Source organism: Zalophus californianus, chromosome 6 (assembly GCF_009762305.2).
Source record: "Zalophus californianus isolate mZalCal1 chromosome 6, mZalCal1.pri.v2, whole genome shotgun sequence".
Taxonomy (NCBI): Eukaryota; Metazoa; Chordata; class Mammalia; order Carnivora; family Otariidae; genus Zalophus; species Zalophus californianus.
This window is the reverse complement of record NC_045600.1, coordinates 41,335,306-41,351,298: the sequence shown is the minus strand read 5'-3', so window position 1 is coordinate 41,351,298 and position 15,993 is coordinate 41,335,306. Positions and strand designations below refer to the sequence as shown.

General features: G+C 42.5%; 1 protein-coding gene across 1 annotated transcript in view; it reads right to left on the bottom strand.

Moving 5' to 3' along the window:
- Positions 1-15,993, bottom strand: part of ARMH4 (armadillo like helical domain containing 4) — a 130,557-nt gene that overhangs the window by 33,784 nt on the left and 80,780 nt on the right. The gene's annotated exons all lie outside the window — the stretch shown is intronic.

The following is a 15,993-nucleotide window of genomic DNA, read 5'->3' as shown; positions in this document are numbered from 1 at the left end:
CCAAAAGGAAACCCTGTACCCATTAAGCAGCCACTCTCCATTCTCCCCTCCTGCTAGCCCATGACTAATCTGCTTTCTGAGTCTATGGATTTACCTCTTCTGGACATCTCATATAAATGGAATCATATAATAGGCGACCTTTTAGGTCCGGCTTCTTTCACTTAGCATAATGTTCTTGAGGTTCAACCATATTGCAGCATGTATACACATGGCTAACAAACACATGAAAAGATGCTAAACATCATTAGTCATTAGGGAAATGCAAATCAAAACCACAGTGGGACACCACTTCATACCCACTAGGAAAGCCATAATGAAAAAAAAAATGGGGAATAACAGTGTTGGCAAGGATGTGGAGAAATCAGAACCCTCAAACATTACTGGTAGAAATATAAAATGTGCAGCCACTGTGGAAAATAATGTGGCAGTTCCTCAAAAAATTAAACATAAAATTATCATATGACACAGCAATTCCACTCTTAAGTATATGCCCCAAAGACTTAAAAACAAACAAATAAATACTTCTCCATGAACGTTCATAACAGCCCTATTCACAATAGCCAAAAGGTGGAAACAATCCAAGTGTCCATCAACTGATGAATGGGTAAACAAAATGTAGTATATCCATACAATGGAGTATTACTCAACCATACAAAGGAATGAAGTAGTGATCCATGCTACAACATGGATGAACCTTGAAAACATTACGCTAAGTGACAAAAGATGGGCACACTAAGTGATGATCAAAGAGGTAAAGAAGCTTTGTGGGCCCTCCTGGAAGCTGGGTGGAAACTATAGAGAAGCAAAAGGGTAGAATTCATATTCCAGCCACACATATTCAGCTCATCCTGCCTCAGGTCCCACCCGAAACCCACCTGCCACACTCCCTACCCGAACAAACACCCAGCATTACATTCAAGTCAGCCTGCCCAGATGACTGGAAAACAGGAATCTCCTCTTATCAAAACAATTTCCCACTTAAATTATTTATTTCTCTGGAGTAACCATAAAATGTACAAGTCAACTGCCAGACATAAGCAGAGAAGCCAGGAAGAAACTCTTACCTAGGTTTCTTATTGGATATGTTTTTAATCCATTTGGAAAAGAATGCAACATTTATTAAGTATCTAAATAATACCAGGTCCTGTGTCAGAAAATATCTATAAAGCCTTGCATATTTATGAATTAAAATAAAGGCTGCAGGGGCACCTGGGTGGCTCAGTTGGTTAAGCGACTGCCTTCAGCTCAGGTCATGATCCTGGAGTCCCGGGATCGAGTCCCGCATCCGGCTCCCTGCTCGGCGGGGAGTCTGTTTCTCCCTCTGACCCTCTTCCCTCTCATGCTCTCTGGCTCTCATTCTCTCTCTCTCAAATAAATAAATAAAATCTTTAAAAAAAATAAATAAAGGCTGCAGTTATGTTTAAAAGGGAGGAAGAGAAATTGAATTGTATTTTTTCAGCAGACATAATTAAACCCCAAAGCTCTGGGCATCGATTAGACACCAGAAATAAAATCTGATTATCCCAGAGATTCATTTCCATACAAACACTTTTATGAGTTGCCTAACTGCGCATGGTCCTGAATTAGCCATCGACCAAAATGGGCTTGTTTTTACCTAGTAACAAACCAACCTTGAACCCATTATGAGTTTCTTATGAAGAAGCAGCCAGAGATCTTTTGTTTAACAGCAATATAACCACCTACATAACCAAATAACATCCACTTTCTCTGTGGCCCAGCATGATCCAGAAATATTTTTCCGAGATTTGTGTGAGGTTTCTTGTTCACACAGGGGCATTTGCAATAGACTTCAGAGAGAATTGCATCTACTATGAACATCTTAACTCTAAGAAAAATGCTTCCAGGAGGATTTTAATGTGGTTTACGATAGACTAACAAATTGAAATTCAAGACCCAGTCATTCACACAGGGCCAAAAAGAAGTCAAACAAGAGTAACAGGAATAGTCTTCCTTGATGCTGCTTTCTCCCACCATACACTTCACAGAAGGCTGCCTTCATTTTCACCTTAGCACCGTGAGAACCTTCACTGCTTTTTTTCCAAGCAATCTTTTTGAAAGGCAATCTGATCACATCACTCCCTGCTTAAAACCCCCTCAAAGCTTCCTATGCCTTCAGGAAGAAGTCTAAACTTCACGTGGCTTACAAGGTCTGCGTGATTTCAGTTCTTAGGAGTTAAGCGTGCCTCCAAATCTTCACACTTGCTCTAACCTCAGCCTTCACCTCCTCTTCTCCCTCCCAACTCACCTCTACTCACTTCAGGCTCGGCTCAAAGAGTGCTTTTCAGGGAGGTCTGTTCTAGCCCCTACACGAGGTCCCTCTCCTCGGACACCCAGAGCACCCTGTCATTCCCGTATTATTAGCATGGTAATACAATCATAGTTGTTCTTGTTAGATGATGGCCTTTCCTGTTAGTTGATGAAACTCTCTAAGATAGGGATTGTGTCTGTCTTGCTCATTGCTGGAGCACCGCACAGCACCTGGCATGTGGGAGACACTCTTTGTTGAATTAATGAATCATTTCTACAATAATATATTCTCTTAAGGACTGAGGCTATTGTTCTCATACATTTGGAGCCAGATAAAAGATAACTGAGCTAATATAATTAATATGATACCTACTGAGTACTATCTGCACAAGGGGCTCTTAACCATTTTTGAGCAATGGACCCTTCTGTCAGATGAAGACTATGGACCCTTCTTGGAATAATGTTTATAAATGCATAAAAGAAGATATATAGAACTCTAAAGAAACAATTACATTTAACTCTCATTATCAAATTATTTTTTAAATTTGTGATACAGGGGAGGGGGTGGGGGGATGGGTTAGCCTGGTGATGGGTATTAAAGAGGGCACATTCTGCATGGAGCACTGGGTGTTATGCACAAACAATGAATCATGGAACACTACATCAAAAACTAATGATGTAATGTATGGTGATTAACGTAACAATAAAAAAATTTGTGATATAATAATAAATATGCCGTTTACTGTCATTATATAAGGAGAACTAGCAGCAGGTCTAACAACTACCATAACTTCAAAGTAGTGATGAGCATAAATGACATATTGAGATTATCTGTGACAATTATTATGTTGATATAAAAATATCTGTAGTATTTATTGGTGAGAAAGACACACTTACTGTTAATACTAGTATGACCACTAGCTCCACTCATAATTAGAGAGAACACTACAATTCAGTCAGAAGTCAGTGAAAATAAGAATGTAATTTTTACCATCCAAATTCATGGGCCCCTCAGGAGATCCCGGCGAAAACCACAGAATTGCACTGCTTGGCTCTCCCGCTGTGGGGGAGTATGGATTACCCCACACACACACTTGGCTCCACAACCACATTTGTTTAGTGTCCATGTTTCCCCTGGACGGTTCCCAGACATTGGCTGAGCATGGTGGGGTACCAGTGCAGGCCCATTCTTGTGGGACAGAGGGGGCCCCCCAGTGGGCAACTCTGCCTCAAGAACTCACCCTCAGCCTGGCCAAAACATTCTCAGAATTGAGCTGTCAGCTGAGTCCTTTCGTTCACAGTCCTCCGTCTTTCCACCTGTCCTTTCACAGAAGTCAGATCTGAGCCAAAAAGTTCTTCTGAAAGCTCTCCCAGCCTCCTCCTATGCCCTTCCCTTCATCCTTCCCAGGTGTCCTCACACTAAATCTCCTGCACACACAATCCCAACTTGACTCTGCTTCCCAGAGGACATGAACGAATACAATACCTTTTAATCAAAGAAAAAAGAAAAGCCTATTCAACGGAGTTTGTTCACACCTGATTATTCTGAAGATATCTGGACACACTACATTTACAACATCTTACTAATACTAACACCTGATTGCATAAAAGGGCTTTCCAGAGAATTTTTTTTTAAATCTTTCCCATAAACTCTTCATCATCCAAAGGAAGGCTCATATAGGGTTAAGGCCAAGGACTCCCCGAACAGGTGACAGTGGCCCATTAAGGAACCTGGAATGGGAAGAAGAGAACTGAAACCTACAGCCAACACAAAAACTTTCTTTCAGTAGTATGATTTGAGGATTATACAATATCAACCCATTAGAATATCCTACTGTCATTCCTGAGAGCCCCTCTGACAAAATACTACGGGATATGAAGTGAAAACACAGGAACTCCACATTCACAATAGAGAAGCTAATACACCAGGTGACTAGATATAACTTACAACTGCAGGGAAGACGCTGCAGAAACAGGACTGTGACAAGTAAACCTTAATGGGGAAGAGGGAAAAAGACCATGTACAGCACAGAGCATTTCCCATCCCCACGCTCCACACCTTTCATAAGAGATTTCAGGTATATTAACAACATAAAAGGTAATATGAGAACCAAAACAGGGAACAGGAACACACCAAAAAGAGAGAGAGAGAGAGAGAGAGAAGTATAAATAAGCACAGAAGAATTGAAATGGGAAAAATAAACACAAGTATGAAGCTTCTGTGAGCTGATGGAAAGAAATGGGCTCCCAGCACCCCAAGTTGAAATTTGGAACACATTTTCTGACTGGGACCTCTTCTGGTGTGTTGGTTAAAAGAAACCCTACTTCCGGTACATTGTGAGCTAAATCAGTTGTTATGGGGAATCCTCTCCCCCATGACATACAGCATGGTTTCTTAGGGCTAATGCCCTCTGTGTTTCAAATCACTTTTGGGAAAAGAATTCACTCTGAAATGTAAAACATCTTGCACTTCCTTATGCAAACAGAAACATGGTGGTATGGGTTGAATTGTGTCCTCCAAAAACATGTCGGATATGTTGGTGCCCTAACTTAGGCCAGTACCTCAGAATGTGACCTAATTGGAAAGAGGGTGCTTGCAGATCAATTAAATTAAAATGAGGTCATCCTGGAGAAGGATGGGCCCTTAATCCAATACAAGTTGTGTCCTCATAAGACAGAGAGGCACACAGAGAGGAGAGGGCCACGTGAAAACACAGACATGCAGGAAGAAGCAGATGGCCACGTGATGACAGGCAGAGATTGGAATGATGCATCTATAGGTCAAGGAACACCAAGGATTTCCCATAACGCCAGAAACTAGGAGAGGAGCATGGAACCAACTCTCCCTCAGAGCCTCAAGAAGAGACCAACCCTGCCAACACCTTGATTTTGATTTCTAGCCCCCAGAAAGGTGAAGAGTAAATTTCCCTTGTTTATAGCCATCCAGGCAGTGGGACTTTGTTATGGCAGCCCAAGAAACTAATATAAATAAGCATAGGGCTTCTTACACAGACCTGTCCCTCCAGCCTCCCTGCCTCTGCTGCCACCATGTTACTAATTTATAAATCCCACATTAACACACCAGGTTTCATGGGCCTTGATCCCATGCTGAAGATGGACCAACACTTGTAGAAACTGGATCCCTGGTAGCAAAAATCAGCCTGCTGATGATGTTAAGACCCTGAGTCACCTCTTTGTTCCTATGGAACAATTTGCATGCTGAGATGATCTAGCTCAATTCTGGCCTCGATATATTATACTTTAATGGTACTTTTCTTCCAAGAACACTTATGAAAATTGCCTTATTAATTCTCACTACTCCCTTGTGCAGCAAGACAGGGACACGTATGATTATCTCAATTTGGAAGACGAAGACCCTTAATTCTAAGATCCTAGGACTATGAAGAATATTGAGAGGTTTGGAGCTTTAGCTCCAAAAATACAAATGAATTTGTATTTTGGAGCTTTAGCTCCAAAAATACAAATTCACAGGCCCGGGCCAGCAGCTCCAGGACACAGCCCAAGAGTCTATATTTCTAACAGGTTCCCCCACACATCTCCCCCAGCCCTTTTTTTTTTTTTTTTTTTTGGTAACCTAACTAGCACAATTTGTGAACTGGCATTTGGGAATCACAGAGAGCCTAATCCTTCTCAGGTTTGAGGAATATATGGGCAGACCCTTCTTACAAGACAAAAAGGCTTATGATCCTCGGTGCTAACAAGTTTTTATTAGAATGTTACTTAAACAAAAACCTAGGTCTAGATATAAACCTCTAATCCTGATAGCTCTTTTGTATGACTATAAAACTAAAAGAAGTTCACAAATTAAATGAGAATCCCAAGAAAATCCACAACAACCCCACCAGTCGCTGACTGCCACAGAACCGGTCCTTGACAGTGTGGCATGCTCAGCCACGTGTCGTAGGAGACTCGATTCCCCTCCCCCTTTCTCTCCAAGAGCCAGGATCAGGCCTGCCTTCCTGCAGCCTGCCTCAATGTCATGGCCTTCACCGCATGAGGACATGATCATAAACACAATGCAAATGCAGGCTTTCCAATCACACACATACTCAGCTATAAGGAATCATCTAAATAACCTAAAATATGAGGGTGCCTGGGTGGCTCAGATGGTTAAGCATCTGCCTTTGGCTTGGGTTATGGTCCCAGGGTCCTGGGATCGAGCCCCACATCAGGCTCCTGGGATCGAGCCCCACATCAGGCTCCTGGCTCAGCGGGAAGCCTGCTTCTCCCTCTCCCTCTGCCTTTCCCCCTGTTCATGCTCTCTCTCTCTCTTTCTCTCTCTGTATCGCTGTGTCTCAAATGAATAAATAAAATCTTAAAAAAAAATAACCTAAAATATCTTTATCCTGAGGTGTTCACATTCTTATCCAAATGTAAGCACAAGATTTAAAATTTCTCATAGTAAACTTGTGGACCTCTCTTTGATAAACACTGATCTAATCCATTTGCCTTCTTCCTGGCAGGGTCAGAATTCAGTGAATGTTGACTGCAAACTCTTGGTAACAGTTAACACTATACTGTGCTTACTACATAGCAGACACACGGTTCTAAGTTTACAACAAAGACTAGCTTGTTTACTCTTCATAGTAACCGGGTACGGTAGATACAACCATTATTTCCATTGTGCAGACAACAGAACTGGGCAAGAGATAGTAAGCAATTTGCCCAAGATCACACAGCTCATAAGGGGCAGACCCAGGATTTGAACCCAGAAAGTCTGGATCCAGAGCCTGTGTTCTTCACCACTAACTATATATACTTTTCAAGGGAGGTATCTGCATTCCAAGATTTCTCTCTATTCCCAACGAGTAAGTAGGAATCCGAGTCAATGGATCCAGGCTGGCAAGAGTTGCAGTCATTAGGAGCTTGACTGAGGGGTGGGAAGTTGCACAGGAAAAGGGGGTCTTAGGGACTCACCAAGGCAAAAAGCCAGGCAAACCACCTGAATAGGCATCCATCCAGAAAAGCGAGGTAAAGTAGAAAAACCTGGGTGGCTACCAAGAGAAGAGAAACCAGGGAAACCAGATGAGTGAGCAGGTCTGAAGCAGAAGCAGGCGTAACTTAGACATATTCTCTAAGCCGAAAAGGAAAACATCTGCAGCCTTGGGTGTGATCGGGAGGAGGCTGTAACAGTCACCTTTTTAGCTCCAGTAGAATCCTGTATAAAGGAGCACCAGTCAGCTGAGTACAAACTTACCCACGTTGCCCAAGAGGACTCCTCACAAGAGAGGTCAAAGTGACACTCTCTGGAAAGTTAAAGCCACAAAAGCTCACAACAGGGAAAACCCAAGGCTTCTTCCTCAAACACACTTGCATCTTTATCTTGTCATCTGCCAGGTATTTAAATGAATTTTGCTAATTAACAGTTACTTCTCTCATTCTAAAAATACAAAGACATCAAGCTACATCAGGTTGCCATAGACTCTGTCACAGGTGAAGCACGAAGATTAAAGGATTGCACTACTCCAGTGAATGGTCTGCTCTTCAAAAACCTTATTTGGACACAAAGGATAGGAGGCTGTCTAAAACTGGGTTTGTGCCCGGCTAGCTCAGTCAGTAGAGCATGAGACTCTTAAAACTGGGTTTGTGTCGTAATGATAAACAATATCGCTCTATACTGACCAATATGGTCTTCTTCAGCCCTTCAAAGTATCTGAATATCCGTTCACCATGGCAGTCAGCACTTTATCCTGTCAGCTTCTGGAGAGATCTTGGCACTTTTTCTAATGTGAGGGGCAATTTTTTTTTGAAGGGAACAAGAACAAATCAGAAAGAAAATGTTGGGAATGAGAAGAACTAAAGGCAAATTAAAAGAACGTAAGCACATAAACAAGAGGAGAAAGATGCAAGAGACCTATGATGTTCAGAAGCTTGAGAAGGGAGTGCAGAGGAAAATAATCTTTTTAAGTGACTGACTGACATGGAGTAAGAAGAGAGAAAGCCATTCAAATGCAACTTGGAAATGTTTTGTGCCCATAATTAAACCTTTTACTTCATAAATAAGAAAATCAACCCACTGGACTTAGGATCAAAATAGCATTAAGCCTCGCTGATGAGAGAGAAAGAAACTTAGGCAAAATCAAAGACCGTGCTGTAGAGAATAGATGATCTTTCCCGGCTGCAAGATATACTTGTTTCTGAGCTATAAAAAAATGTCATAATCACAGACACTCACATTTCACATTTTTTCCAAAGAGGCTCTCTCTCCGTCTGTGTCAGCACTGAGTTTTATATTTGATGGTTTCTGCACCAAAAGCATCTATTTTAGGTTACAAGGAGAAGGAAAGATGTAGGCCCAGAAGAACCAAATGTTTTGAACCTGATAAACCTACACAAAGTCTCTGTGTTGATTCATTTCAACAATTTATTGGGCTTCTTCTGTGACCAGGTGCTTGCTGGACGGTGGGTACAGAGATGATCAAGACCCAGTTCCTGCCTTCAAGGAGCTTATAATCTCACAGGGAAGACTTAATTCTTAGTGAGAATTAATATGACAAGCGGCGAAGTCCCCATGGTGGCAAAGACGGTCACAAATACTGAATGAAGGCATCCCTTAAGGAGTATTTTTACTACTACAGAAACTCGGGGTCGGCAGGAGGGGGGTCTCCATTCCCTCTGAGGATTGTCAAAGTGAATGGCTCAGAGACCTGAGGTGCCACATAGCAAGCTCACCCTTCCAATAGCTCAGGCACCTCCACTAGAGCTCAGAATAGAAGTAACACTTGCTTTTTTAAGTCTCAGCTATTGAATCCTGACCCTGAATCTGAGTTAATGTTCCCCTTATGATGCAGATGTTCCCCTCTGGTTCAGAAGGTGAATGATTCTACCCAGAAGCATTTTTGATAAAAAGCTTTTGTATCCATCTCTATTCTCATATAGATAAACAAAAACAACAAACCCAGATTTCTCAGGAATTTGTCCAGTGCACATCCCAGGTCCCACAGCATGGCATTCACCTACTAACTCGTTGGCTTCAAGTGGAGCACTTTCCAGATGGCCTTAACCTCCATGTTTTGATTTTCCAACTGGCAAGGCAAATGCTATTAGTACGACTATCTAACCCTGCAGATGCAGCCATGTGGAAAGGGGAAGAAACAAACAGACCCTTCTCCAAGGTCTGCAGAGGCTGGCATAGAGCTCTTGGCTGCTTTACTCAAATTGGGTTCAATCCAAGGAAGACCATATTCCTTTGCTCATTATAACTTCGGCTAACGTCTACTGTACACTGATGGGGTGCCAGGTCTGTGTTAAATATTTCGCAAACATCTCGTGCAGTTTTCAGAACAACTCCAGTGCCATCCCCATTTTATAAAGGAGGAAGGCAGAAAAAAGCCAGGTTCATGAGGGCACTCTACAAGTTCTTGATTTGAACTGCCTCTTGACTTCAGGACTTTTTAGCAAAGTGATTTCAGGTTGTTGTTTGTGGGCTTGTCTACTACGCTGCCGTATTCCCTCAGTCGGCCACTCCCTCCATCTTGAAACAGTCCTTTCCTTACCTTCTGTGACACCATGCTTCTCACCTATCTCTTTACTCCTCCTCAGCCTCCTTTGGGGGTTTGACCTACTCTACCTCATCTTTGAATTATTAAAGTTTCTCTGTTCCAGGCCATTATCCTTCTCCCTCTAAACTTGCTCCCTAGGCATTATCATCTACTTTTATGGCATCAGTTGCCATCCAGTGTGGAAGACTATAAAATATGTAGCTCAAATTCAGCCTCTCCTCTAAGCTCCAAACATATCTCTCCTTCTAGTGTCTCTCATGCACCCAAAATTTAACTCATGATCTCTTCCCCTTCCCACCCCTACTATACCCCTAACTTAAGTCCTCCCCGGGTCTTCCTGTCTCGGTAATGACACCACTACCCACCCAACGGCATCAGCCAAAAACTAATGAGTCCCCTCTAACACTTCCCCTCCCTCCATCCCAAGATCCAATCACCAAGACCTTTTGACTCTACCTCTTCAGTTAATCTTGAGTCCATCCACTTCCTCCCCGTTCCAATAAGAGCCACTGTTCCTCCCACCCAATCTATGGTGACAAGCTCCTCCCTGGCGTCCTTGCACCTGTTCTTGCTTCTCCTCTACTCCATTTCCACTCCTTGTATAGCTTTCCTTATAAGACATCCTATAGCCAGAGTGATGCCTTTAAAATTCAGATAGCACATTCGAACCTTTCTATGGCTTCCTAGGACCCATGGCATGAAATCCTGAATCCTTGTCCTGGCAGCAAGATCTTGGCAGGACTTGGTTCCTGTTTGATTCACCAGCCACCACATGCTTCCTCTTAACCCCAGGCACACTGGCCTTCATTCTAGTCCTCAAATACTTCTTGCCTCCAGCCTTCACAAATCCATTTCCTTTGCCTGAAATCCTTCTATCTCAGCCTCTACTCCTCTTTGCCTACATTCTTTTTTTTTCATTTTTTATTTAAATTCAATTAATTAACATTCAATGTATTATAGGTTTCAGAGATAGAGGTTAGTGATTCATCAGTCTTATAGAACACCCAGTGCTCATTATATCATGGGCCCTCCTTAATGTCCATCACCCAATTACCCCATCCCCCTACCCCCCTCCCCTCCAGCAACCCTCAGTTTGTTTCCTATGATTAAGAGTCTCTTATGGTTTGTCTCCCTCTCTGGTTTCATCTTGTTTTATTTTTTCCTCTCTTCCCCTATGATCCTCTGTTTTGTTCCTTAAATTCCACGTATCAGTGAGTTCATATGATAATTGTCTTTCTCTGATTGACTTATTTTGCTTAGCATAATACCCTCCAGTTCCATCCACGTCGTTGCAAATGGCAAGATTTGGGGGTTTTTGATGGCTGAGTAGTATTCCATCTTTGCCTACATTCTAGGTTCACAAACACATTGCCTGGGAAAGCCTTCTCTGATCCCCTCAGGTCATTGCCCCTACTGTAACATCTGTGGCTACCTACTCTTCTCCTTCATGGTACTTATCATAATTGTAATTTAAAGGCTGGTGATTGCTTGATTAATGTCTGTCTCCTTCCCCCTACTAAAATGTAGGTGTCATGAGGACAGTCACACTGTCTGGGAGCAATGCTGGGGTGTCTCTAGCACTGCGGGATTCTCACCTAAGTTTCTATTACTTTGGCTGGGAAAGACTGTCTACAAGTGCCACAAGTCACATCAGTCACATCACCATCCTCTTGTGACAATCATGCATGTGTCTTTATGTCATGTCTTTCACTTTCCTATACCATTCAGGATTTATCAATCGAGCCTATGTTATCATATGGTAGACTGTAAGCAAGCTCTAAAGAGCCACAAAAATTTGACTTCTTAGAGTTGGGATGCTAAGAAATTAAGACTGCGACTTAGTGCCCCTCAAGGAGTGTTTATTCTACTATCCTCATTTTATAGGTAAGAAAAGCGAGACACAGAATCTGTTGGCCCAGGGCTCGTGGTCTGGGAGAGCACGTGAGTAATGACGACGCCAAGCTGTGACTCTACCTGCGAGGTGTAGGGCGGAGCTAAGTAAATTTGGCATGGTCATGGTCACAGAAGCCATTTCACTTCTTATAGGGAGATGAGTGACACACAGATACTGTGCCATTATCAAGGCCACTTTCCACTCCTCTCCATTTCTGTGTTGACCAACTGAGCGATATGAAAAGCTTTGAAACCATCTTGAAATGTGCAATGAAGAGTCAGCTACCTACAAGGTTATACTTATATGGCTTCTTGCCTACATAAAATGTGAAAACATTCTTTTTTTGTTTTTTTCGTAAAGCAATTCTGTGGGAACTTCATTGGCCAGTAAGACTACCACGGCCTGCAGTGTTACACAGAAATTTTTGTGATGGTTTGAGCACAAAAATACCACATTGAAAATTTAGATTAAAATATAATTTTCATGCTTCACCATTTAAGTCCTTTCATTTCATCTGGCTTGGTCTGGGACAACCAAAAACACTCATTATTTCCCACCCATCCTGGGTCACACCGTGGAGGCCCCTTTCCCTTGGACCTGGATTTCAAGAAAGGCACTGAAGGAGCTACCATGGCAAAATGGAAAAAGCAATGGAAGGCTGTGTGTCTTCTACCTGAATGACTGCTGTGGCTTCCAGGAGTCCTGAGGACTGCCCGAGCCATGGGCTAATGTATGTATCAGCCGTCTGCACTGCAGAGAGGAAATAAAGCATATGAAAAAATATTTCCAGTTTGACCCTCTATGGGGCCACGTTTCCTCTCATTTATTAATTCTAATAGATAAAGCAAAAAAATATGTCCCAGGTCAAGCAGGTCTATGTATCCTTTACTCGCTACTTGGAACAAAATAAGCATCCAGTTAAATTTTTCAATCATTCATTAAACAAATAGTTGTAGGGGCACCTGGGTGGCTCAGTCAGTTAAGCATCTGCCTTCGGCTCAGGTCATGATCTCATGGTCCTGGGACTGAGCCCTATGTCAGGCTCCCTGCTCAGCGGGGAGTCTGCTTCTCCCTCTGCCTCTCCCCTCCCTGTTCATGCTCACTCTCTCTCTCAAATAAATGAATAAAATCTTTAAAAACAAACAAACAAACAAAAAACCCAAATAGTTGTAAAGGCTTATGAGGTACATGAAAGTGTGCTAAATCCAGAGGAGAAAGTGGGGTGAAATAAACAGGGCTCTTTTCTGGGTTTCAGAATCTTATAGTCTTTTTTTTTAAATGATTTTATTTATTTATTTATTTGAGAAAGAGAGAGAGAGATCAACTAAGTGGGGGAGGAACAGAGGGAGAAGGACAAGCAGACTCCGTGCTGAGCACAGAGACCATGAGACCATGAGACCATGGACCAGAGACCATGACCTGAGCCAAAATCAAGAGTTTGATGCCTGAGCCACCCAGGTGCCCCCAGAATCTTATAGTCTTAAAGGGACCATATATGCAAATAACTTTAATGTAGGGCAACATAAGTACCTCATACTTAATCAGTAGCAGAGCCTCTTTAAAGTGTCCTGTTAACAGGTAATATTCCATACTTCCTTGCTCAAAACTTGGCCCAAGGACCAGCAGCATCAGGGCATCACCTGGGAGCTTGTTAGAAATGTACAATCTCAGGTGCAATCACACAACTACTGACTCAATCTGCATTTTGATCAGATCCCCAGATGACTCAAATGCTCAATGAAGTTTAGAGAAGTACTGCTTTACATTATTTGGCACTCAGTCACTGCCCACCCGTGACAAAGTTGATGGAAGACGTCCTCATAGCAGAGACTCAGATTTTTATAGAAATGCTTAATACATTGTTTTTAAAGTGAACCTCTGAGGGATTTGTTATAGGATTTAAATGTACAAAATGTGATTCAAAACCTCAGCAAACTCTATGTCCATGCATCTTGTGAGTACTCAGACCCTTACTTAGACTGCTAAAGGATTTTAAAATATAGCTCTATTCATACAGGTAAGAGTATTTTCTTCTAACACTTAATATGTATTAACTTGACCTTGCAGAAGCCACTGGAGGAGATGGAAACTCTCATCAAGTTCAACTTGATGAGAAAAATCTTTTAGAGGGAATGTCACTAGAGGGAACTAAGATGGGATTCCTCCCAACTTAAGAGCTGTTGAGTCACAGAATCACAAAATGTGAGCCCAGAAAAGACCTTAGCGGTTATTCTCTTAGCTCTGCTTCATTCCCAAAGAAAATCATTCTGCAGTACCTTCATATCCATAGTTTCTTTTTCCAATGAGCTCCAAATGATTCATATTTATCAACCAACCAATCAACCAACCCATAGATTTATTTGGTCCTCTGATACCTGCAAAGTGCTGTGAGGGCTTTTTTTTTTTTTTTAAGATTTTTTTAAATTTTTTTTAAAGATTTTTTATTTATTTATTTGACAGAGAGAGATACAGCAAGAGAGGGAACACAAGCAGGGGGACTGGGAGAGGGAGAAGCAGGCCTCCCGCTGAGCAGAGAGCCCAGTGCGGTGGCTCGATCCCAGGACCCTGGGATCATGACCTGAGCCGAAGGCAGACGCTTAATGACTGAGCCACTCAGGCGCCCCTGTTTATTTATTTTAGAGAGAGAGAGAGCACGCAAGGAGAGGGGGCAGAGAGGGAGAGAGGGTCTCAAGCAGACTCTGCGCTGAACATGGAGCCTAACATAGAGCTCAGTCTCACCATCCTGAGATCATGACCTGAGCCGAAATCAAGAGTTGGACGCTTATCCAACTGTACCACCCAGGAGCCCCTGTGAAGGGCTTTATTATAACAAATAAAGTTGTATGAGTTGTGGGCCATGAGATACACAATGAAAAAAGAAGTCTTAGGAAGAGAAAGAGAACCCTTGAGGCAGGGTGGTCAGAGAGGGTGTCACATGGCTAGAGGGAATCTTGGAGCTCATTGGTCCCAGGAAACAGAGGTGCAAGGATATAGGTTCCTTGGCCAAGGTCACAATGCAAGTCCCTGAAAGAACTAGAGAAACCAGGCTCCTGCTAACTCCTACCATGCCACACCCCCCTCACCAGTACTGGCTTTCTGGAATTGGGCTCTAAGGCAAAGGCTGCTAATTGCCCACCAAAGTCCATTCTCCCCTCCTTCTATAGCAATAGAACCATAGCTAGGCATACCCTGCCCCGCTGCCCTAGTTTTCTATCCTTTTGCTGTTATGGGTGGCCTCAGGACTATGTCGTTGCCAATGAAATGTCAGTGGAAGTGACATGTGACTTTGGGGTCCAGACAAGCCTCCTTCACACTCCCCTTCCCCATCCCCCACAAATGCAACCCCAACATGAACCACAGCCTCGTGGATGCAGAGCCCCAACTTAAGAAATAACCTGCATTCCTGAATCACCCATGCATCAGAGCCACCCTCCCACCTGGAATGCTTCCCTGGGATTTTTATGTGAGAAAGAAAAAAAAAAAAACTTCTCTCTTTGTTAAACCACTGAATTATTTTTGGGTCTCTTTGTTATCATAACCCAGCCTCACCCTAGCCAATCTTAGTATATAACCAATAAAATGTAACCAAAATGAGGTTAAATGAAATTATAAAAGAGCTATAATAAGAAGTCTGATACTTTCCTACTTTAATAAGAAGTATCATTTTGCATTAATTCCTTGACTCAGCTCAGTTCCTGGTATACATGGATGGAGCTATAGCTAACGATTTTATTGAGCAGACAGACAGACATGTTATTGGGCACTTATCAGGTGCCAATTTGTTAAACAACTTACATACACATTAAATTAATTAATCCTCACAACAACCCTAGGAGCTTGGAAATCTTATTATACTTGATTTACGCATGAGAAAAAAATGACGCTTAGAAGGACAAATTAACCAAGTCTATAAGTAGTTATTGTTGAGTAGAATTCAAACCTAAGTATGAGTGATTCTAAAGCCAGTGGTCTTTTCTAAAATGCTATATCCAGGGCACCTGGATGGCTCAGTTGGTTTAGCATTGGACTCTTGATTTTGGCTCGGGTCATGGTCTCACGGCAGTGGGATCAAGCCCCACATCAGGCTCCACATTCAGTGGAGAATCTGCTTGAGGATTCGCCCTCCCTCTCCCCCTCCCCCCACACTCTCTTTTTCTAAAACAAATGAATAAGTCTTTTTTATTTTTTTTAATACCATATCCCATGTGTGCATGTGTGTGTGCACATGAGTGTGTGCGTTGATGGACAGGGATCAAGGGAATGAAATAAGCATGGCAGTTAAATATGATGACCAGAAACACGGGACTG